The 23,346-nt window shown below is 41.3% G+C and overlaps 2 long non-coding RNA genes across 2 annotated transcripts in view; one reads left to right on the plus strand and one right to left on the minus strand.

Annotated features, from left to right (window-relative positions):
• The window catches only part of LOC109514080 (uncharacterized), a 175,914-nt gene extending 155,105 nt beyond the window's left edge, over window positions 1-20,809 (minus strand). The window contains exon 1 of the long non-coding RNA XR_002167933.1: window positions 20,233-20,809. This is a non-coding gene — a long non-coding RNA (uncharacterized LOC109514080). The remainder of the gene's footprint in view (window positions 1-20,232) is intronic.
• On the plus strand, window positions 19,718-20,666 carry LOC109514072 (uncharacterized). Its single transcript, XR_002167931.1, has 2 exons — window positions 19,718-19,830; window positions 19,982-20,666. It is a non-coding gene; the product is annotated as an uncharacterized LOC109514072 (long non-coding RNA).
• Window positions 20,810-23,346: the final 2,537 nt, after the last annotated feature.

Below are 23,346 nucleotides of genomic sequence, written 5' to 3' on the forward strand. Positions count from 1 at the left end.
AAAGTTGACTAATTTTTTTTTTTTCCTGGATCCAGACGATTATAATTTGTGGATCCATTTGATGAAATAAAATTGAGTCAATCCAACAAAAACTCAGCTAGCATAGGCTCCAGCTCACCAGTGACCCTGCAGGCAAATTAGGTGATGATGAGTACAGCTTCAGCAATATGAACTGTTTTCTAAAGCAGTCTGAGGAAGAGAAGCAAGAGACTAATAACTAGCGACACTGAAAGGCACATGATTTTAATACAAAGGGCTTGAAAAAAATGCACGTGAAGTCATGACATCACCACTTGGGGGATGCTGGTCGGTAAACGTTAAATGACTAATAAATGATTTTTTCAATCCTGAAAGTAGATGATCCAAACTTGCCTCTAGCTGCTCAGGGCCACACGGTGGTGTGAGAAAGACGAACACTAAGCGGCTGCATAGCAAGAAATCAAATTAGTGCACTCTTATCCTGAAACGAGAATGGCTGAGGACCCAGCGGTAGCAGAGATAATTCCTCAATAATAACTAAGCGTCTGCCACCTCTGTGAGATCATTTAAACCGCATATAATAATAACAGTGCATGCATTACCTCTGCCAAGGGGATTATGTTGGCATGTGTTTATTTGTTGGTTAACAGGATTACATAAAAAGACCTTGAGCAACTTCCATAAAACTTTGCAGAAGGAAACAATTCCATCTATAGTTTGTATTGTGCCTCTCTTTATAAGGGTTATGAATTGGATTACGGAATGGACAAAAAATAAATGCATGAATAGAAAGATGTGGTGTGATTGTGTAGAAAGTGATATTTACATCGTGTCATATTGTGTCGCGATTGGCGAATGAGCTGATAGCAGGTGACGCATATGAGATGATTTATCACAGTTTCTCTAACTACAATGCATGTGTTGCAGCCCGTCTTTGGTCATGTACCATTAAGCTGGTTTGCAGTCTGCCAATAGACACCAAAGAAGGAACAGTACAAGGAAGAAAACATTAGGTCTTGTCATGTATTGGGGCGACATTTTCCATGTTCTGCAGGTTATGTGGAGAGCAAATGTTGTTACTGTGTGCTTTTCTATACAGTAAAAAATACTGTTTAGTGCAATTTTTCTCTTGAGAAAAAAAAAAAGTATATATATTCTTTATTTTGTGGTGCTGGAGCGAATTAACTACATTATATTCATTTCAATGGGGAAAGATGACTTGAGATATGTGTGTGTTTGCAATATGAGAGTGGTCAGGTCAAAAAACAAATTACACTCTTAAAGCACCAGTTTAATGCACTTTTGGGGTTTGGTGAAGTTTTGAAGGGTGCCCTACAGTCTCTCGGAGCCAATGGTTTCATCTCTGTCCAACAAACTGTTCGACGGAAACATACCTGTGCTTCATTAGCTTACTTTTTTTTTTTTTTTTTTTAATTCTTTATCTTCTCCTATATGTAGGTTAAGCAACCAATTAACCATGTTATTATAATGCCATGTTTTGAACAGCTGGCTCTGGAATTGTGTTTAAAAAAAAATCCGTGATAGACAACACCAAGCCAATTTTCTTTGTGTGGCAACAAAAGACATTAAAAGATAGAGTTTCAAGATCTCAATGTCAAATGCGAGAAGAATGTCAAACGCTTGGATTTGTATTTGTCAAGTGAAGTCACAACGTTTTAATTGGGCTTTCATCTTTTACTGTGGTGTGATCCAGCGAGACGTGCCTCATAGTTAATGAGTCACGATGGGATACTTTGTTCTCATCCAGATGTGTATCACATTCTTTACATCTGAGGCAGAAAGGGCTCGCTCTTTTGTCCTTCAAGATCCTCGTGTGGTTGCATCAGTTGCTGAGGCACATGGGAGACGACAGAGCAGATGCAAACCCACAGAAAAAAATCTAATGTATCAAAACCCACACAAAAAATGCTCAATGACCACACAGAGACACACAATCATCTCGGCAACCATGACAACATCAGTCACACACCAGCAACAATCTCACGCATGCATATATTTTTATTTTGGAGGTTTGTATTATTCCAAGCATGAACACCTGGCTGCCTGAACAGGCTGTTAAATTTGGAAGTGCATGTACAAAATGACGTGAGAATTTGGAACAGGGTTTGTTTATGCACATGGTTTTGATGGTGGAATCCGCCACAAAGATTCGAACCTTAAAAGAGTGTGTGTGTGTGTGTGTGTGTGTGTGTGTGTGTGTGTGTGTGTGGAAGGAACGTTGGGCGAAAATGTCCTTGGATATAGAAATTCATACTCCTGCACTAGTGTAGTACACCTTCGCTCTGAGTACAGTCCTCCGTCTCATTTGTATTGATCTGCACGATGTACGTTGTAACCGTAACATTATTAACCTCGCAATTCGGGCTACATGACCTCCTTGGCAGGTCGGGGTGGCGGGTTGAATGGGTAAAGTGATGCCTTTACCACAGGAAAATTTAATTAAGGGTTCAGGCGGTCAGAAGGTTTTAAGAAATTAGTGCCACTGTGAATAATCAGGTAAATATGTACGTCAGAGATGAATACATTCGAAGCTTGTACAGTAAATCATCACAGAGTCAACTTTTGACCCGCAGAATGGAAATGGATTATGTCCGATTGATTTTGCAGCTGAGAGGATAATCAAGACAAGACAAGCAATAATGGCTATTGACATCTTGATAAAGTTAACGAGGAGTCAATAGGAGAGGTGCTTAATGATTAAACAATGAGGGCTCTCCGGTGCAAGATTTATCCTGACATAATTGTTTCAATATGACAATTAATTGGCTCCTCAAACAAAGCCTATTTTTTTATTTAAACCATACACGTGGCTTTAAAATGGTGTTGCCAAAAAAAAATAATAATAATTAGAGGGCACCCCATTGTGTAACAATTTGCACTGCATCACAAATATGAACAGGTTTCATTTATTTCAGAGGTTCATTGTGTTTTTAGTGGTGATACATGTGACATTTGACAGTTAAGAATTGTTTTCTGATCTAAAAATGGCATTTTCCTTTGAAATGCATGATGAGATGTTGCAGTACCAAAATGTCAAAGAAAATGACCAAGGGCTGAAACCATGACTAATAAATCACAACATAACATTGTAGTGCTCAGATACCACTCAAATGCTCCCCAAAGTGGCTGTAACTAGTAGCTGGAAGCAATTGCCAAATGAAATTACTGCTTTCCCATCCATGAACATTACAAAAAAAAAAAAAAAAAAGATAAATTTACCATCTTAAAAAAGACTGAAAAGAAAAAGTATGTCATTTGTTTTGTCGCAAGTACAATGTATAACAGAACTTGTAGTTGACATCCCCTGCAATTCTGAATTTGATCCAAATTTAGATGAGGGTGGAATATGCCTCAAGGGTTGCATAAAATCCACAAAACGCAGGCAGACATTTCATTATGTTCACTTTATATATTTTAAAGACAAGTATTTCCCCTTTATTTTTCTCTTTCGTCGCATTGCTGTCTCGAACTGATCTCAGGATGTCTCATGTTGAATGCTATTGAACATATAAAAAAAAAAAAAAAAAAAAATTTAAAGCAGAGGAAGGAACACAGAACAGATGGTCTCAAGAGATTTCGCACTGCAGTAACGTCACACATGCTCCTGCCAGAACTCTGATCGAACTAAACAGGTGCATTGCAGTGGAGACATGTCAACGATAATGATAATGATTACTCCCCAGGATTTTTTTTTCACCGCGCTAACGCGACCGATAGTAAATAACGTGGATGCCTATGTTAGAACTTATGAGTGTTGACAGAAATTCCCTAATAGCGCTGCGTGAGTGTTTTTTGGGCAAATGATAAAAAGGCTACACCAAGTAAATGTTGATTTTGAATGATTTTCACGAAAGCAGGTTTGATCTTCAAGTGACTTTGAAAATGATTTGCCTTTCCACGTCCATAGCTTCACCTGACAGGAACAATTCCTTGACGGCAAACAAATCTCTGACAAGTCCCTTTTCCTTGCCCAGGCCGTTTTTTTTTTTTTTTGTTTTTTTTAAATAGATAGTCTTAAGACTTTAATCCGGATGCGGTGACAGACTCATCCAGTCAATAGGGTAAAGAGAAGCTCATGCCAGGGATGTGTGTGCTTCTCCAAAGGCAGAGGCTCCACGGGACATGCTCCGCATCTCAAATGGGGGCTCACCGCAGATGAAGACTATTGGAAAGAAGGATCGATGATTTTGAAGAAGTCTCCCCCACTCACATCTTTCTGTCCTGTTGACTTTTATCTCCGTGGGTTTCAATCAAAAGGCGAGGAAAGAGGTCTGAGGTTTGTTTATCATCATAAAGGCGATGGCAATGAAAAGATATGTTTCATGGTTTTTCTTCTTGATGATTGTGGCGTTACTGTGTTGAAGTGAACCCTTCCTCTGCTCTATTCACAACATCCACTAACACATCTTGACAGATAATGGACCACCTGCACTGGACTGCGGCAGCCATTTGCAACATTTTGCATGCACTTTATCACAAGTGGCAAGTGTGTAGTAGATCACTTCTCCAATTTCACCAGACATGTTAAATGTGAAACAATAAATTCTGAGCCCCATTTCAATTGCCTGAGATGGGATTGGAGTTAACGGGTGATTGGATTGTTTCAAAATGGACGCAGATGAGCAAAACATGCAAATCATTGTGAGGCAGACACCATTTAACGACGTTTTTATCTCATCAGGCAACTGCAGTCCAAAAGACTCCGTTTTCATGATCTGCCCAAATAAATAATGTGACGTTGAAACAAAAAACTTGAATTGGATATGGGCAATTCAGTTCACAGCCCTCCAGACGTGACCAATAAAAGACAGAAAAACACAATTAAAGCCGCAAGTAGTGATAGCCAGGCCCTCCCAGGCGCTTTAAATGGCAAATCCTCCAAAACGATCACCAAATTCAGATGCCACGCTCCGCCCACATTATATGACGTCGAAATAGAAGCTTTGCAATTTAGCACTGGCCATCTGGCTTGTATGCTTGGTTTTGATTGAGGGAATACACTTCTTGGAGTGTTTTTTTTTCTTCTATCATTGTCTTTTATGAGTTCCACTTTGACAAGCTGGTCACCAGACTTACGCACGATACACACATACACATACACACACTTCATATATTTACTGCATAATAAATCTTACTGCAAAATTCTGTGGGTTATGTAAATAATTTACTTTATTTCAACATATCAGGAGTTTTATATGATGATTTTTACATTATTGGTGTATTTTATAGTACATGTACATAACTCATCGTTTTTATGATGCGCTGAATTGTTTTTTTGTTTTTTTTATGTATAGTGCAACCTCAATTCGACGGATCCAGAGCGGCGGCCATGTTGTCATGAAGCAACAGTCCCAGAAAAGGTCCTGAAAGCATGGACATTAGGTTTGCATCGCCGCATCTATAAGGAGCGCATTCTACCTACTTATTCATATTTACAATGTGGCTGTTGTTTAATGGAACGGGCTCTCGTCATGTCATACGTGTACACGTCTTTCGAACATTTGTTAACGTTTTTTTGTACAGAATATAACTGCTTTTGTCAAGCCCTCATGCATGGCATCAAATCATAACAGTGGTAAAAAAAGGAAGCACGCGAACATTGCACCCTATGAATCCAATCCGCTGTACGTATGCCATCCCCCCACCCCCACCCCCAAAAGTACCAGCAAAGTGGACAAACCAACGCTTTTCAAGCAGTGAAAAGCTTTTTTCATATTTAGTTACAATAATTTTGCAAATGAATTTTCAGCCAGATCTTTGGACTATATTGGGTGATTTTAAGCCACGAAAAAAAGAACTTCAATTTAACGGACACTGTACACTGATCTATTTTTGTGAAGGCAATCCGCAATTTCAATAAACACGTCGTGCTTTGCCTCAGATATCTTGCAAAAGTGGAGAATATGCACATTCATCAAGTAAACTTGGCAAATGTTAAAGGAAGGACCCCTGGAAGGCTTGCAAACCAAGCAGCAAGCCCTCTCCTGCAAGCAACATGCAGATTACCTGCATGTCAACCTGTTTGTAATTATTATTCATGTTTACAAACTTGCGTCTCACGGGAGGGCTGCTCGACCAGCCGCATATGCGATGAGCAAACAGAGGCGGTGCCGGCACACAAGAATGGACATGAATTTATTCATGGTGGAAAAGCGTCTCCATTCTTCCTCCCCGGAGAGGAGACATTTATGAAGACATTCCATCAAAATCATGCCAATCGCATTAAAATTCTGAGCAGACGCTACCTGCGTCATAATGTCGCTCGCCCACAAGCCTCCACCCACCCTACGACCACCGTTTCTATCCTCGAGATGACGGACGGAACCGAGCGAGGTGAGAGAGGGAGCAATCCGCCTTTCCCTCGGGATGCGCTGAGAGCTACTTTGTTGCCGCTGCTGGGAAAATCGGGTGAAAATTGCAAAGCAGTAAAAACGTATACCGATATGACTTTTGCCCTCTGCTCAGTGGAGCAGCTTCGACTGAAAATAAGGAAAAATGAGCTGTGATTTTTCTTGAACGGCAAGAAATGACCCCTGAAAGTTTGAGGCATATCATCTTATCAATAATGAGAATTAAGAACAAATTAATTCAATATTCATTCACTCAAAAAAAAATGCTGAATAGGAACACACTGTGGGTCGAACAATGTCCCATAGTGGATTTACTGTAAAATCTTTGAACTTTTCTCTGACATAATATACCATCCATCAATCCATTTTCTGAACCGCTTTATCCTCACAGGGGTCGTGGGGCGTGCGGGAGCCTATCCGAGCTGTCTTCGGGCAGTTGGCAGGGTACACCCTGAACTGGTTGCCAGCCAATCGCAGGGCACACAGAGACAAACAACCATCCACGCTCACACTCACACCTAGGGACAATTTCGAGTGTTCAATCAGCCTGCCACGCATGTTTTTGGATGTGGGAGGAAACCGGAATACCCGGAGAAAACCCACGCAGGCATGGGGAAAACATGCAAACTCCACACAGGAAGGGCAGAGCCACCCATGGTACTCCAATAATTAATAAAAGTAGAGCAAAGATTAGTTTAAAACTTTTATCAGTGGAACACTGGTGGACAGGTATAGCGATATGAAACAAAATGGACTCATTTCACCGTTGATGATTGATCTTATTTATTTGAGCAGTGAAAAGAAATCTTGATGGATGGCGCAAATTACGGTCTGCATGATCCCATTGTTTTGCACGGACAATCATCAAGGTGCTTCCCCAAAAGTTTAAATGCACAATAAAATGCAACCCCAAACCACATATGTTAAGAAACAAACTTCAAAGGCAACCTTCGGTTGTCTGTGGGCCGAGGCTTCCTGCGACGCATTTTTCAAGTGATTGTAATTAAAAGACATCTTTCTTTGTGTTGGTCTTGTTTGCTACGCCTCAGGTGCCTTTGACTGTGTTCAGCCCAATAAACTTAGACAATGTCGGTGGCTTCATGACTGACGGCAGCCGCGCACGCTGTCAGATTTGTCAGCCGCATCAAAACACGAAGCGCCGGGCCGCAATTACGGTTCGCTGTCACCGCTTGATGAGGCGTTAAAACAACAGAACGCGCTGACAGATTGCCGCTTACGCCGCCGCCGTATTGTCGACATGACATACGTGATGCCTGCTTTTCGTGCTCCCGCATCGTGCCACACGGCAGCCACGCATCCCGATCGCAAAGAGAAGAAATTACGTGTCGAAACTTGGAGCGATAAGTGGATCTGTGGATATCTCCAAGTTGACGCAATCAAACATCAATCCAGATCTGTTCAGCGATTCTGATTCTGATTCTGATTCACAGCACATGATGGCTGTGGTCGGATTTCACCTTGGTGTTGGAGGGCATAAAGTCAGCATCTAAGTTCACTTTCGAATTGGGGTCAACAAATGCATTCTTGTAGATGTGCTGGTTAATCGTCTGGCCCAGAGTGAAAGGTCAAACTCAAAAGTTTGTTGTTTGTGACCAGTCCTGGGACTTTCCTGACATGCACAGTATAATCCACGATATCCAACAGTGCTGTGGTCTCCCAGCTTGACATGTCGGGGGCAAATTACTTTTGTTTGTGCTTCCTTATTCTCATTAGCTAAATGTCTGAGTAATGCGCTAATGAAGCATAAAAGAGCACTCTGACTACACCAACTCATCAAAGTAATTGCTCTCCATTAAGTCAATCTCTACAGGGCTGCTGGCCTTGCCGTTGCAACGCCTGACCACCCTCCGCTTTCCCTCCAGCGCGTAGCCGACATCATCATGTCGGGCGTCGCCGGCGGACTGGTGAGCGCGGATGAGCCCCCACCTTGCGGGTGAAAGCATGCGTCGTCAAAATAATGCGGCGCCCCGAAAACAAATCGGGACTCATTTCTAGCCGAAATGCAACAAGGATGTACCGCGGGGAAAAGAATCAATTCCACCTGACCTTCCGACTTAATCACCATTTGCTCGACTGGGACTCTGTTGAGACCTGCGGCAGGCTGACATGGTGACATGACGCAGGCCTGTGAGAGGAAGTCTTGCGATGCATCTTGATAGCCACTTAGCCTTATATTTGGAACAGAATTTGTAGCAGAAATGACAGACTGGTAATAGAAAGCTCGCGGTTCACATTTGTGAATACTGTGGTGCCTCAAAATACCAATGTCCGAATCATTTTACATTTTCGTGACAGCTCCGATGACAGTGTACTTTTTCCAATTTTGTGACTTTCAGTATTACAAAAGAAACAATAAGGATTATGAAAAGATCTTTTGACACTTCGATGACAATAATGTTAAAAGGTTAATGACCTTTGCATTTGCAGTTATCCATCCATTCATTTTCTGATCCGCTTTATCCTCACAAGGGTCGCGGGGGGTGCTGGAGCCTATCCCAGCCGTCTTCGGGCAGTAGGCGGGCGACACCCTGAACCGGTTGCCAGACAATCACAGGGCATACAGAGACGAACAACCATCCACGCTCGCACTCACACCTAGGGACAATTTCGAGTGTTCAATCAGCATGTCATGCTTGTTTTTGGAACATGGGAGGAAACCGGAGTACCCGGAGAAAACCCACGCAGGCCCGGGGAGAACATGCAAACTCCACACAGGAAGGCCAGAGCCGGGATCGAACCTACGACCTCTGCACTGTCAGTTCATAAAGCTTTTATGATTGAAATCATTTTTCCCTGCGGCCTAACTATTTCGATTATTTGCTCTGAGAAAATTTGTTATGAAAACCAAGCGGAGGTCGATCAGCATCCTGGAATGGACTGATTTCAACCTAATGGGCTCCACGGTCTTTGAAAATGAATGACTTCTTTCACATTTTAATCACTTAACATTTTTAAGCTGACAATTAATAAACCAGAAAGCTGTACGGGCTTTAAGCAGATGGTACAATGCAAAATCAGATTCTAAATTGTTGGACCATAGACAAGCCTTTGAGGTAAGATAGTTTTGTGGAAGTGTGAAGTCAAATAAAGTGATGGTGCATGTTTCGAATGAAATTCAAGCTAATATATTGCCTTCCAAACATGATATTGACCACTCGGTCCCACTAGACTGTGTGTGTTTACTCTGGTAAAAGCATCTTCATTCAGCACAGTCGTGGCAGCTAAGGTAATAAGCGGGTATTTTTGCACACGGCAATACTTTGTTTGCACCGGCGCACCGAGACGTTGGCGTCCCTTGAGAACGAGGAGGAGAAAATTGGAGAAAACAATGTGATAGCTGCCTCTTTATCTCTTTTATTTGGAAGGAAATGAGTCTTCCCCTCTCCATAGCAACATGCGTTTTTTTCCGCCGACACTCACCTGAGTCCGAGCCACTCCAGGTGCGCTTCACGAGGGAGATCTAGAAAATTCGCTCTTTCTGTTGGCTGATAAACAGATGGGCCACCTGAGACCCGAACGCACAAGCGGTGAGCTGCTCTGCAGAGGGACAGCTAGGGAGGAGGCCAGGTTGCGTTTAGCCTGCTCCGAAAACAACATGCCGTGATACTGAGGCATTAAAAATTGTAGCTGTAAAGGTTGAGTCAATTTTAAAATGGAACCAAAAACTAAACACTTTGCAGAGTTGCACTATTACCATGACACTATATATCCAAAAAGAAATACTTGTAAACAAGTTCACTTTACATAGGCGCCAAGCCTTTTTTTTAATGCAGAAGGTCGTGAAATCAGATGAGTCAAATTAGGAAAATGCACTGTACTAAAGAAAACTCAAATAGACACTTTTATTGTTTTTTAATTTTGTTTTTATGCAACCATAATCCAAAACCTTTGTTTTGCTTCACTAATATGCATAATGCGATTTACACATTCAAAATTTGATATGCACCTGAAAGAAAAAAAACCCTAAAGATTCGGAGCCGTGTCTTTTTTTACTGTCACGAACTAGGTCGAATATGCGTATTATGATTTGCGTTGCCGTTGAGGGCTTGAGCAATATATATCATTTCCTGTGACTTGGAGTGCTGCTACGTCGGAGTTCATAAGCGCAACATTCTGTGCGTGGTCTCGAGTCACCTCGAGGGAGCTTCTGTTCGATGTCAATCACATGCAAACAAAAACAGTGTTTAGGTTCTTAATAAACGTGCGTTTACTCACTAATGCCTCTGTAATCAATAGAAGACGCTACAATATGTTAGCTAACAAACAGAACATCACGTGGCATCAAATACGAAATCAATGAACTCACGCGTATTTAAAGAAACGACTTGTCGATGACTAAATGGATTTGTCGACCCTTCTGATCGTCGACGTGACTCGTCGACTAATCTTGGCGGCCCTATCAACGAAGTCTGTTCGATTGCCCATTCCAAGAGACTCATAGACGACTTGGTCAAACATGTGACATGTGAAATGGAGGCGCTGATTGCCTCAGGAGTTTTGAGGCCCTGCGGATTCCCAAGCACATCTCACAGATCAATATTTGCTGGATGTATTGGCTTGAGCAAATACTGCAGTCCACACACGCCACTCATTCCAGCTGGGAATGACAATCTCCCGCCAGCAGCATAGTACGTGTCCCGGTAATTACGTGACACAGAGGCAGGCAGCTGGTAATAAAGATTGTCTTTCCGCAGATATGCCAGAGATACCTTCACTCAGCCTTAATTTATTCCCTAAGGTACAATGAGTGATTTTGTCTGTTCTCAACCTCATATTAAACATTGCGCCCTATAAAGCTCTCAATAATCATTTGCTGCAACCCAGGACACAATGATTTCCCAGGACACGTAAAAGTGCAATAACGTCAACTCAGAAATAATATTGCCAGCATTTTTTTTTCATGTGTCTCCCGCAGCCGGAAAACATACCACAGCGCAGCTCTTCCTTGCTCTGGATGTCAGGAGGGAGATCGCGCAAGCCATCAGTAACTTTCGAGAGTCACACAAATCTATTTTCTCTCCATTTCTCAGAAAAAAAAATCAATGTCTGACTTCCAAGGAAAAAAAAAAATCTGTCTTAATTAAAAATAGTTTTTCGCAAAGAGCTAAAACCATCTTACCCCTACCAATACTAAGGACAATATTTTCATTTTTACCAACAACAGGACTTATGTGCTCCAACGCCAACCTGAACATTCATTAAAAACTGTTCTCAAGTCATCTCTGTACATTGTGAGCAATTTAAATCATTAGGTTGAACTTTGCCATCCATCCATTTTCTGAATCGCTTCATCCTCACAAGGGGTGCGGGGCATGCTGGAGCTTCGGGCAGTAGGCAGGGGACACCCTGAACCGGTTGCCAGGGCACATAGAGACGAACAACCATCCACGCTCACACTCACACCGAGGGACAATTTAGAATGTTCCATTAACCTGCCACGCATGTTTTTGGAATGTGGGAGGAAACCGGAGTACCCGGAGAAAACCCACGCAGGCACGAGGAGATCATGCAAACTCCACACAGGAAGGCCGGAGCCGGGATCGAACCCATGACTTCTGCACTGTGAGGTCGACACGCCGCCCAGGTTGGACTTTCCATCAGATGTAATTAATTTGTGCAGTATGAACTGGAATTTGAAAACAGGGCACGTTCATCTTAAAGAGGTCTGAAAACCGATTACGTCTTGCAGAAGGCTCAATAATTAAAAAGTCCATATTGATCCAAATTAATCCCTGTGCCATTTTGGGTCATTCAACTGTAGGTAATTTTCAATAACGAAAAAAAAAAAGAAAACAATTGTGTGTTCGTTTCATTTTGGACTTACACTGCTACTTATTACAATACTATACCGTACTTTAAAAGTGGGTAAAAATTTGCATAATACCAGCTCGTCTTATTTTTCCTCAATGAGAATCTCATCGATTTGCCAAAACCACTTTGTTGTACGAGAGAATTTGACATTTTTCTTAATCATTCTATTGTGTTTATTTGTCCCCTCATCCATGTGCTTCACTTCCTTCCACAGCAGATGGTGCAAAAGCATGTTTTCTGTCTGCATGTCGGCCTGCTGATCATGTGGACGATGAGTCATGTTGTGCTGGCCCCGCCAGAACCGGCACTGGGTCTGCGTATATTCATGATGAAGAATCAGGATTATTTCAAATTTTAGCGTCTTGATACTGGATTATGTAAACCTTTAACAAAATTAAACTTCTATGTAGTCATTTTAATTATTTATTTATTTTGCAGATCACGTTTTAAAATCAAACCACATTTTTAACAGGTGATATTTTCTGGGCTTTAGATCTTGTTCGAGCCATTCCTCAGGGGAGGATTAAACCTGGTTCGTAAAAAAAAAAAAAAAAAAAAAAAAAAAAGATCAATGATGATTGATCACTTGAAGGGGTTGAAAATTGTTTGGTAGATATTAAACGTGTTGATCTCTGGTTTTTTTGTCCATCCATCCATTTTCTGATCGATTTATCCTCACAGAGGTCGCAGGGCGTGCTGGAGCCTATCCCAGTTGTCTTCGGGCAGTAGGCAGGGGACACCCTGAACCGGTTGCTAGCTAATCGCAGCGCACACATATAAATGAACAACCATTCCCGCTTACAACACCTAAGGACAATTTAGAGTGTTCCATTAAGATGCTATGCATGTTTTTGGGAATGTGGGAGGAAACCGGAATACCCGAAGAAAACCCACGCAGGCACGGGGAGAACATGCAAACTCCACACAGGAAGGTCGGAGCCGGAATCAAACCCCGCACGCCTCTTAGAATACTACTGATGGAATTAACCTCCACTGCTTTGACACTCACCTTTACCGCCATTAAGGCTACAACTAACACACCAACCGACATAAGTCTTCAAGCGTAACTAATCCATAAACTTTCATCCATTGTGTTCTTTAACAGGGGGACTCCAGTCCTCTCGCCGCCACTGGGATGACACACCGAGACAGCACACCACATAACAAAGAGTCAAGTACTGCGATCGCGACTCAAGGTACAAACGCTGTATTACATTTCAATTTGAAAAGACAACGTGGTGACTGACTCAAGTTTCACAGGCGGTCAGATCGAGTGATTTTCAGCGGCGCTGATCACAGAGGAGAGGTAAAAGGGAGCTCACGTTGCCTCGCATGGTTCGAACATGAAGGCATCTTAAATACATGAGGCGACATCCTAGTGCAGTCAGCGAAAGTAAAACAGCAACCCGATCTCAAAAAAAATGCCCGAAATGACCACAAGCCTCTCAGTGTAGCCGAACGTGGTTGCGCCTCATCAACGTTTGGGGTCTTTGAACTCGAGAACGACTTGTGACTACATATCCATTTTTCCTTAATTGACGATGGGGGGGATGGGGGGTGTTAATAATGTATCAGACTGAAATGAACGTTTCCCGAATTTGCCGTTGACAAACCCACTTCAATAACTTTTAGGTGAGCAAGGCCATTTTTCCAAATGTCCATATCCGTTCTATATTTTCTCTGCTTCTGCCAAATTTTAACGAACTTACAGAGACCTTTTTTTAAAACTATTTGAGGCTTAATCAACAGCAAATCTACTGGTTCCATACATTTGCTTGGTGAACTCATCCACTTGAGGGTTACCTTTGTGCAAGCATCGATCCACAGGGTGAGCTGCTCTAGAGGAAATCTCAGAGTGTCCAAAGGTCTCCACTAACACCTTAGAAAATCACTAGATTAGTTATTTGTTGCATTTTTGAAAAATTGTTGCAAGGGGATGTTTTCTCAAAAATTGGCAACACACTTGACAAGTAATGTAGGTCTGCAGTGACAATTTAACAGCTCACAATCACTGCATTAAAAGAGTGGTTGTGTTAAAAAACCTGTTTTGGTGTCAATCAAAACTGTATTGGGATGACACATGTTAAACAAGGTGTGTACATATTTAGCAAAAATGGTCCTTTATATTTTAAAAAGCTGAATTTCTGATCCAGGTCTCACCCTAGATCGTACTAGACTGTTCAGGTGTACTCACGTTGGGGGCAGGGACTTTGTTTATCCGAGTTTCCTCAGTGATGCTCCCTCAACTATACACGTTATTTTCTCAGTCATAAAACTGAAGATGTCGTGTTTGAATAAAAGATTGTCTTGTATTGTATGTATTCTGATGACTTTCATCATCTCCGGTAACCACTCCTAAATTGTCTTTGGGGCATTTTGCAGAGATGTCGTGAGACAACCTGAGACATGCTCCATCTTGTCGGCATTCCACAAGCTCACAGAAACACTCCTCGAAAATTCCTCCTTGACAATCACAGAAGCAGGGTATTGGCGCGGAGGGCGGGGGGGTGGGGGAGGGTAAATGAACCAAATGTCTTCAAAGGTTCGAATGAGTGAAAAATAAATATTTCACTGCAGGCTAAAATCAAGAGTATGGGACTAGCTTGAACGTGCCGCTCTTCAGAACAAATGTGATATCCTGTCAATCACACCCCAAACCAAGTTGTCTGTCCTTATTCACATTTAAAGCAGAACGTATGCACAATTGCGCCAGCAGGAAAGATAGAAAAGATGTGGAGGAATGCGTCAATACAGAATTGATTCCCGGCTATGCGATTGAAACTTTGCGCAATAAAACGTACAGTTGGCCGCAGCGAAGTCAGTCATTTTGCTCTTCATGTACTATTCAAATAATGAGAGGATGCAATTGGTGACATTACAACGTCTTCATGTCAAGCTAACGTTTTGCAAGTGTATGCACACGTTTTGTTTTGTTTTTGTCAGTATTCGTTCGCCAGACATTCCCAAATAGTCTTAATGGTCATAGTTTGTCAAGTCGCAATAAAATGTTGAACATGTTCAATTTCTTTACAACAAGAAAAACAGTTTGAGACCATTCCAATTGTTGGCAAACGCATCACGACCAATTGAACGACCTTGAACGAGCCCTGAAGAAAAAAAAAAAACCCAAATCACCCACAAACTCTCCCCGCACTGAGAGATAGGGCCTGAAATGAGTCAACTCTCAACGCCCCCCCGCCCCCCCCCCATCCCTCTGCAGACACTGATGCCTATACACTGTGATTCCAAACAAACCGGTACGAATCAGTAGCTCCAGCAAGCTGAAATGTCGCCGGTTTCTATACAGGAAAAGGTTTAGCGGAGAAGGAAGCAGGTTTTGAGAAGCAGACAAGTCCGGGCTCGTTCAGTCAGGTTGCAGTGCACCTTCATAAATGAGTTGTTGGAAGCTTGTATTGGTGCACGTCCTTTTGAAAGGATCATTTGGAGAGCAAATTGAAGCCAGAACGAATCTTGGGTCTGTTGTGTCGCGCAATACAGCGATTGTTTTGACGAGCCATTCGCAGTCCATTGATTAAACACAATTTTAAGTGTGCACCAAGGGTACTTAACTGGATGAATCAAATCATATTTGCAGTCTGATGATATCTGATCAGTGTAGGGGAAACCCCGTCATTTTCCCAGTCACCGAGATCGACTTCATCTTCACTCTAAAAACAAAAATTGGTGCACGGCTGGATGGATTGTTATTCTGGCGGTGAAATCAAATTCGGTGTTCTCAGTTCATCACTTGTTACAACGTGTTGCTTTTACCCCTCCCTTTGCCATGGATTAAAGCTGAGTTTCAAATGAAGATGTGTTGTTGGAAAAATCCAACCATACTACATACAGCAGGGAAAATGACAAGCAACTGAAAAGTCACAGATGACAAGCACGAAGACAGTACGGTCCAACTAGCTCACGATTTCACCTCTTACACGGTATTTCCGGGTCCTTGCTGTTATATTAAGAGTATGTCCAGTAGAAATCGCTAACCCGCATTTCAAATGGTTGCAGATTGCCAAAACAAATAGACAAAGATATTTCATTGCCCGTATGAACCTAACAACACCCTTCCTAATAAATATACCCATGATTAAGTCAACAAAGGCCTGACGATTGGAAGTCTCACAAGATTATTCTGACCGATTCTTCTGTAGTGTCGGGTCTGTAAAGAGTAAATTCCCCCTACTCCCCAAACAGCTTGGAAAAACGCCAGGGCCATCATTGGGAAATTTTAAACAAAGTTGCAAATCCTTGTGTGGTATCAACGCTTAGGACGGCTAGGCGAGTTGTTCCCGATCACCACCGTTAGGTATCGGGCCGCACAGAAACAGATTTTTTTTTTTACATTTTTGTAACTTTGTCTTGCAAGTTGAAGTAAACAGAATCTGCCAATAAATGACAGAGGAAGCAGTAAACAGAAAGTAATAGTAACAATGATGGGCAGCAATGATGGGCAGCCAATACTTGGCGTAATCTTGCGAAGGTGACGGGAGTTTGACAAGCTTTTGTGGCGTGAGCTCCCGAGCGACGTGGAGGAGGATTCTGTTGTGCAAGTTACGTCGTCAGAAAGAAGGGAATACAAGAAATCTGTTGAATCATTTTGAACAAGTAGCATCCGAGTGATGAAGGGGAAGGCATGAAAATGCGAGCAGAGTTTGCGCAGCCTGCCGACATAAACGTTAGCATTTTAGCCGCTAATAAGTACCCGGCAGCCATCGGACGAAGCAGCAAGTGGCGATGATATTAACGTCTTATGTAGGATCATAATTTAAAAAATTATGTTCATATTTCAAGATCCTGAGGATTTGTTTGTAGTTCACTGTGTTATTTTATATTGTTCTGCATTTGTTGTTCTCTTGAATAAAAATGTTGGAAATGGATGAAAAAAAAGGCTGTATGTTTATAAAATGTTGAATTTTCGATAATCATCGTTGTTGTCAGTTTCAATGCTTTTGAATTAGCATTTTAAAAGCTATGTAAGAGATTTTTTTTTTTTTTACTTCTCATCACACAGACATTATATGTGGTACATATGATCTCAAAGTTATTTTTTCAGCAATATTGCACATTGTGCATTTGAACATAGAAGGGAATGAAATTGGTTATATCTGTATTCGTGGATCATCATAATTTCCTCTCGAGCACCTGATAGCCAGCAAAGGGTAGAATGGAGAGAAATCTAAACTAACTGACATGCAGTTTGGATGAATGTTTGATTTTAAGACCTAATCATGCTCTACCGTCTTTGCGGAAGGGTACCACGCCTTGGGTATTTTCCGATGGAGGCGCAGGCCATTTGTATTCTGGGTGTGTCGCCACAAATCTGCATCCAAATGGAGACTGAAATATTTATGCTTGAAAATGACGGCGCTACTTATTGTCAAATGGGCTTGGACATAAAAGTGCATTAGCAGCAAGGGTGCATTCCTGCCTGAGCAAGTCGTAACATCAGCCGCCACGGAGGTGCTGAGAGGAGAGGGGAGTATCAAGGTAGAGAGAAACACCGCAGGGCGGCCTCAGGCTGCAGAGCCTTAAAAGAAGGCTCACACAAATACATGCAAATTGTTGTAACTGTCAGAAACATCCGAAACAAATGGAAAATTTTAACATGAAAATAATCACTTTAATCTTATTCAAAGGGAGGTTTAACATGCAGTGAATTTGATTTGAAGCCAGGAAGAAGAAAAAAGGTCTCCATCTGAATAGTTGTTTTGTTGTTTCTGTTTTATACTCAAAGACTCGTGAAAGAAAACGAAACATTGGCTGTGCTTGGTAAAAACGCAATCACAATAAAATACTGTCAAAAGAATGGCCTTCCAATGTGTCCATAGTTTACCTCAACGCTTCTAAGGACCCACGGATTGGAATCACTTTTTGCACAGACCATACCTCTTCGTCCCAAATTAATACAAGAAGGAAATGTGCACTACAAACTGTGGGTTTTTTCGGCGACTTGCATACTCTATCTGCAAATTCATCACATTTTCATGGATAAAGGCATTCAGATGGTGTCAGTTTTTCCCAGGAACAGATTGGTTCCATTCAATTTCAATTTCTTATGGATAGATGGGTGCTAAAATGTGAACAAATGAGAGGGTGGCGGCATCTCAGAATGGATTGTGTACACTCATAAAGGGTCCAGTGTAATTGAGAAAGAACATCAAAAGGTACTTATTGGGAACTCAAAGATGGTGGTTTGCTTGTCAATAAAACCACACATGAGGATGACTGAGCTGGAATGGGGACACTCTCTTATGAAACATCCCATCAGGTGAGGCTCCGTTTAGGAATGTGCCCTCACTCTTGTCCCACCACACCCCCCGCCTCCTCCCCCTCCTCGGCACCACCCCCAAAATCCGCCTATTGTGAGAAGAAAGAATGCTTTTCAAAAAGTTGTTCCTTTCACAGTAAGGAATGGCGGGTGTCGCCCCATTTTTCACGTAAGGCTTAAAGAGGGGGTTGCAGCTGCAGCTGAAGGAGACCATTTTGTTGACTGAGAAATGATTCCCCTTTCTGTTTTGTTGTACTGTTGTTCGTGGGGTTTTTTTTGTTGTTGTTTTAATACCTTCTACTTACTTAAGATTAGAGGTACTTAGGTGTACTTGCAAAAATGCTATTTCACAAACTGTCTGTTAGGATGTTGTGTATCTTGGATGGCTGAATTGCATGTCGGAACTTGAATGGGATATGCATCTATAGATTCTGTCAAGCTGTAAAAAAGAAAAAACACGAAAAGAAAAATCCAGTAATGCAATGATAAAGTCAAAAAAATTCTAAGAATTGTTCACATCAAATTGCAATATTACAAGAAAAACCTCACTGGATTAAAGCAATAAAATAAAGTCATACTATTACGATCTTAAGTATGTTTTTTTGTTGTTTTTATGACCATAATGTTACTGCTTCTGTGCTAAACTCTACAATGTTGAGGATCTTCATAACATTCACACAAAAATGAGACTGTCATTGTTTTGGCCCTTTCGCACTAATCACCAGTACGACCACTTGAATGGGATTCTTCAAATATTTCATCAAGAATTGTTCAAATATTTAATAAGTATATATCTTTTAGAAACTTCTTCTTAAAGGAATCAACTTGTGTTTTCATTTTTTTTTTAATGAGAATAGGTTTGAAGGTACTCTGAAGACACTGGTTTTAGTCTGGGCGCAGTGAAGGCGGGACAAAGATCAGCAATTTTCCATGGGAGGACATGGAATACTGCACAGGGTTTTTATTATTGAATGAATATGACATGAATATCTACTTTACTTCATTTTGTCTTTCCTGCCAATCTTGCCGCAAAACCTCTGAAGAGGAAAAAGAGGTGTTACGAGAGCGCTGAAACAGGACAATTTTACAACGACAGCTATTCCCTTTTATCTTGGATTATTTCGTTCTGAATACTTTGTCACTCCGTCTGCACTCGCGTTGCTGGGTGTGGTTGTTTGTGGTCGGGGAAAAGTGTGGGTGGCCCTTTGCGGGTGCTTGCATCCCATTGGTTGGCTCCGAATTCTAAAGCACCGTATACCTGAGTCAGGTAGAGAAAACACTGACAGTGCTTTGTCGCTTGCATCTGCAGTCAGTAAGAAAACTCGGTTTGAGTGTTTGTTTCATTTTGACACATTTGTAAAGGGAGCAGAAAAGGTAAGGTATTGCTTTTACAATTAAGAAGAATAAGAATAAGAAAACCTTTATTCATCTCACAATGGAGAAATTCCCAATTTACAGCAGCAAAGTTAGGAACGTGTAAAAAGTTTAATCATCACTGTGTCTTTGATTTGTTTTTGTTTTTTAGGATAAAGCATTCATGTTTGTGTCAGTGGACCTGGAGAGTCCTGCACATATTTACTTCAAAGTAAAATTCGGATGCATGTGAAGGCTTTGGGTGAGGGGCTGTGACTGGTGTCCGGTTGCAAATCAACACTGGGCTCTGACCTGGAGCCAGAGACCCTCGAACCACAACAAAATGTGAGCCCGGTCTTGTCGAGTCTCAGATTTCAAACTCGAGAAGATGAGGCAAACATCTGAACTTTTTACTCCACTCACCATCATCACCGCCCATCATTTGGTGAACCATCGTCAAGCCGCTCCTCGTAGTCGCCACGCCTCAACCTTTGGGCCTTTCTGGGAGAAGAGGGTATAAATTAGACAAGACAACAAAACTATTTTATTTTCGCATCCCTTTCAAGAGGAACATTCCATGTGTTCTATCCTTCATTCCACCGGAGTCTGTGAGTGTACATAACCAGATTTCAGTGGCGTGAAGTGTACGAGACATGGAGGCTGCACACCGGACCACCAACTCAAGAAGGTGCTCTTCTCAGTTTGGTTCGGAACACGTTGCAAGTTGTTAGTGCACAAGTTGCTTCAGCATTTCTGTTACATCAAATTTCTGACCTTGCTCCAGTCTCTCTTGTTCTATGTGCAAATGATTAAAAAAAGTAACTTTTTTTGTGAATTGTGGCGTTTTGCTGCAAAAATAAGGAATAAAAGAAACTCCCTACATCTTAGATCTGCACTTAAAAGTTTCGGTTATTTTATTCTTTGTGTGTCATGTGTGGATTATAATTTATGGTGCACATACCTTTACATACATACATACATACAGTATTATATATACATAAAGTGAAGTTTTTCATTTAGAATTAATACAATTATGTGCCACTAGTTGAGAAAAAAAAATATGTAACACTTTTGTCTGACCATTTCACACACACTGTGAAGTCATATAATAAATTTAAGGCAAAGATACAGTAGGTCAATGTACATACATTTCTTATGTGGTACCAAATTGTATTTTTTCTATTACTTTTAATACACTTTTAATACACCAGTAGACTTTGATAAATCAAACTTCTACTTCCTGATTCTACAAATAATAGTTCCTTTGTCATATTTGGTCACAACGCCACACACACACAAACACACACACACACACACACACACACACACACACACACACACACACACACACACACACACACACACACACACAAACTCTAATTTTCCTTGTATTCAGGCCTCAAAATCTCAAATTTAAGGCTTGGCCTGGAGAATCAACCTTGCCCAATTAGGGCAAATGGAGCTTATTAGCAATTTAACATATGCCCTTGCTGCAGCCCTACACGGTGATGTCGTGTCACTCAACCTAAGTTGAATAATGTATTCTGTGTGCCCACCGTTGTAGTCTCTTACACAATTTCAGGAGTGCTGCTGCGCCAATCTGCTATCACCTCACTGTGTCATAAAAAAAAGACATATTTGCGGTTTTGCATTAAATTAAAGCCACGTGCTTTCTTTGTCTGAAAAGGGGAGGACGTAATTATTAATTTGGCTACAGTGCAGCTTGGGCGCCTCACATGGAAGAGGCTAGTAACAAAATGGATTTATCACACATGCTCACCCTAAAAACTGAATAAATAGCACTTTCTTTCTCCAAGCAGACAAAAACAAGTGCCCACATACAAAATGTAAATCCTATCAGCATTAGTAATGGTTGCATCCTGAAGCAAGCACTTCAAACAAAACCTTCACCAGTTCCTATAACACCTTTATTTTACATGTTTTGTTTTGTTTGTTTGTTTTATCCTTGTCATTTGAATAATTCAAGTGCATAGATTGACTTGATTACTAGAAGTAAATTATTCAATAATCCATCCACCTATTTTGGATATACCGCTTGTCCAGTTTAGGGTCACAGCCATGTGGAGCTTAACCCAGCTGACTTTCAGTGAAAACCTGATGATACCAATAACTAGTCACCAGTCAGTCACAGAGTACAATATCTAATCTTGAGATTTGACTGTACTCTACACAGATTCAAGTCAAATTGAGCCAGATACAGCAAAGCAAATACAACCCAGCAACAAAATACACCAGTGATTGTGAAAGTCTGGCTCCCTCTAGAGGTACAAAAAAGAATTGTTTATATATTTTATACATTATATATTATATATTTTCACACCAATAAAATGCAGCATGAAATACATCGATCCATCCATCCATCCATTATCCGAAACGCTTGTCCTCACAAGGGTCGCGAGCTTGCTGGAACCTATCGCAGCTGTCTTTGGGCAGTAGGCAGTGTATCACCCTGAACTGGTCGCCAGCCAATCGCAGGGCACACATAGACTAACAAAAATTTGCCATCACAATCATACCTTGGGACAATTTCGAGTGTTCCATTAACCTGCCATGCATGTTTTTGAAATGTGGGAGGAAATCGGAGTACCCGGAGAAAACCCACGCAGGCATGGGGAGAACATGCAAACTCCACACAGGAAGGTCGGAGCCGGAATTGAACCCTGCACTTCTGCACTGTGAAGTGGGCATGCTAACCAGTCGACCACCATGTTGCCGATGCATGAAATACAGTCAAACATATAAGCATGAAAGAAAACATCTTATGAACCAACAGCAAGAAATTGAAGGGAGATACAAACTAACTTTTGATAGCAATTATTCTGGGTGGCCTTATTCAGCATTTCAAACCACAAGATACTGTCGCATTTGTAACAGGCTGTGATGGCAAAAAGTGGAGGTTACTCCTAAAACAACGAAGGCAAGGCAAGGCAGCTTTATTTATATAACACATTTCATACACAGGGCAATTCAAACACAACAGCTCATGACATTCACAAGCAAAGCAGAGAAAACAAAAGTAGCTTACCAAAATTACTAAAAGAACATACATTGACAACATTCATACACATTAATACAGACTTTAAATGGACACTTCATTGGGCTGAACATTGGCACTTTATCATAGGTCTACATGTAAAAATTTCATCAGCACTAAAATTCATCCCTCTTGAAATACTTGTAGTGATTTAAAGGGGAAGTCAACCTAAAAATGTCTTTCCATGAATATTTTCTCTGGAGCACCAGTAGTCTCAGCACAGCATTCCGATGAATACAGTACAGTGTTTGTGGAATATGAGTTAAGCAGTCAAATCCACCCATTTTTGTCCATCTCAGAAGGTGGACATTTTGCCACCTGCTGTCCACTGAAAATGACATCACAGTTGCCCAGGGCTCAAGTTCAGAAAACGAGTGAGCAGTGATATACTTTTAACGAATAAAACATATGCCTTGGGCTTATTACACTACTGTATTTTCATGTTGGCCATGCGCTATGGCCAACATGGAAAATGGAAGTTT

This window comes from Hippocampus comes, unplaced genomic scaffold, assembly GCF_001891065.2.
Source record: "Hippocampus comes isolate QL1 unplaced genomic scaffold, H_comes_QL1_v1.1 scaffold139, whole genome shotgun sequence".
Taxonomy (NCBI): Eukaryota; Metazoa; Chordata; class Actinopteri; order Syngnathiformes; family Syngnathidae; genus Hippocampus; species Hippocampus comes.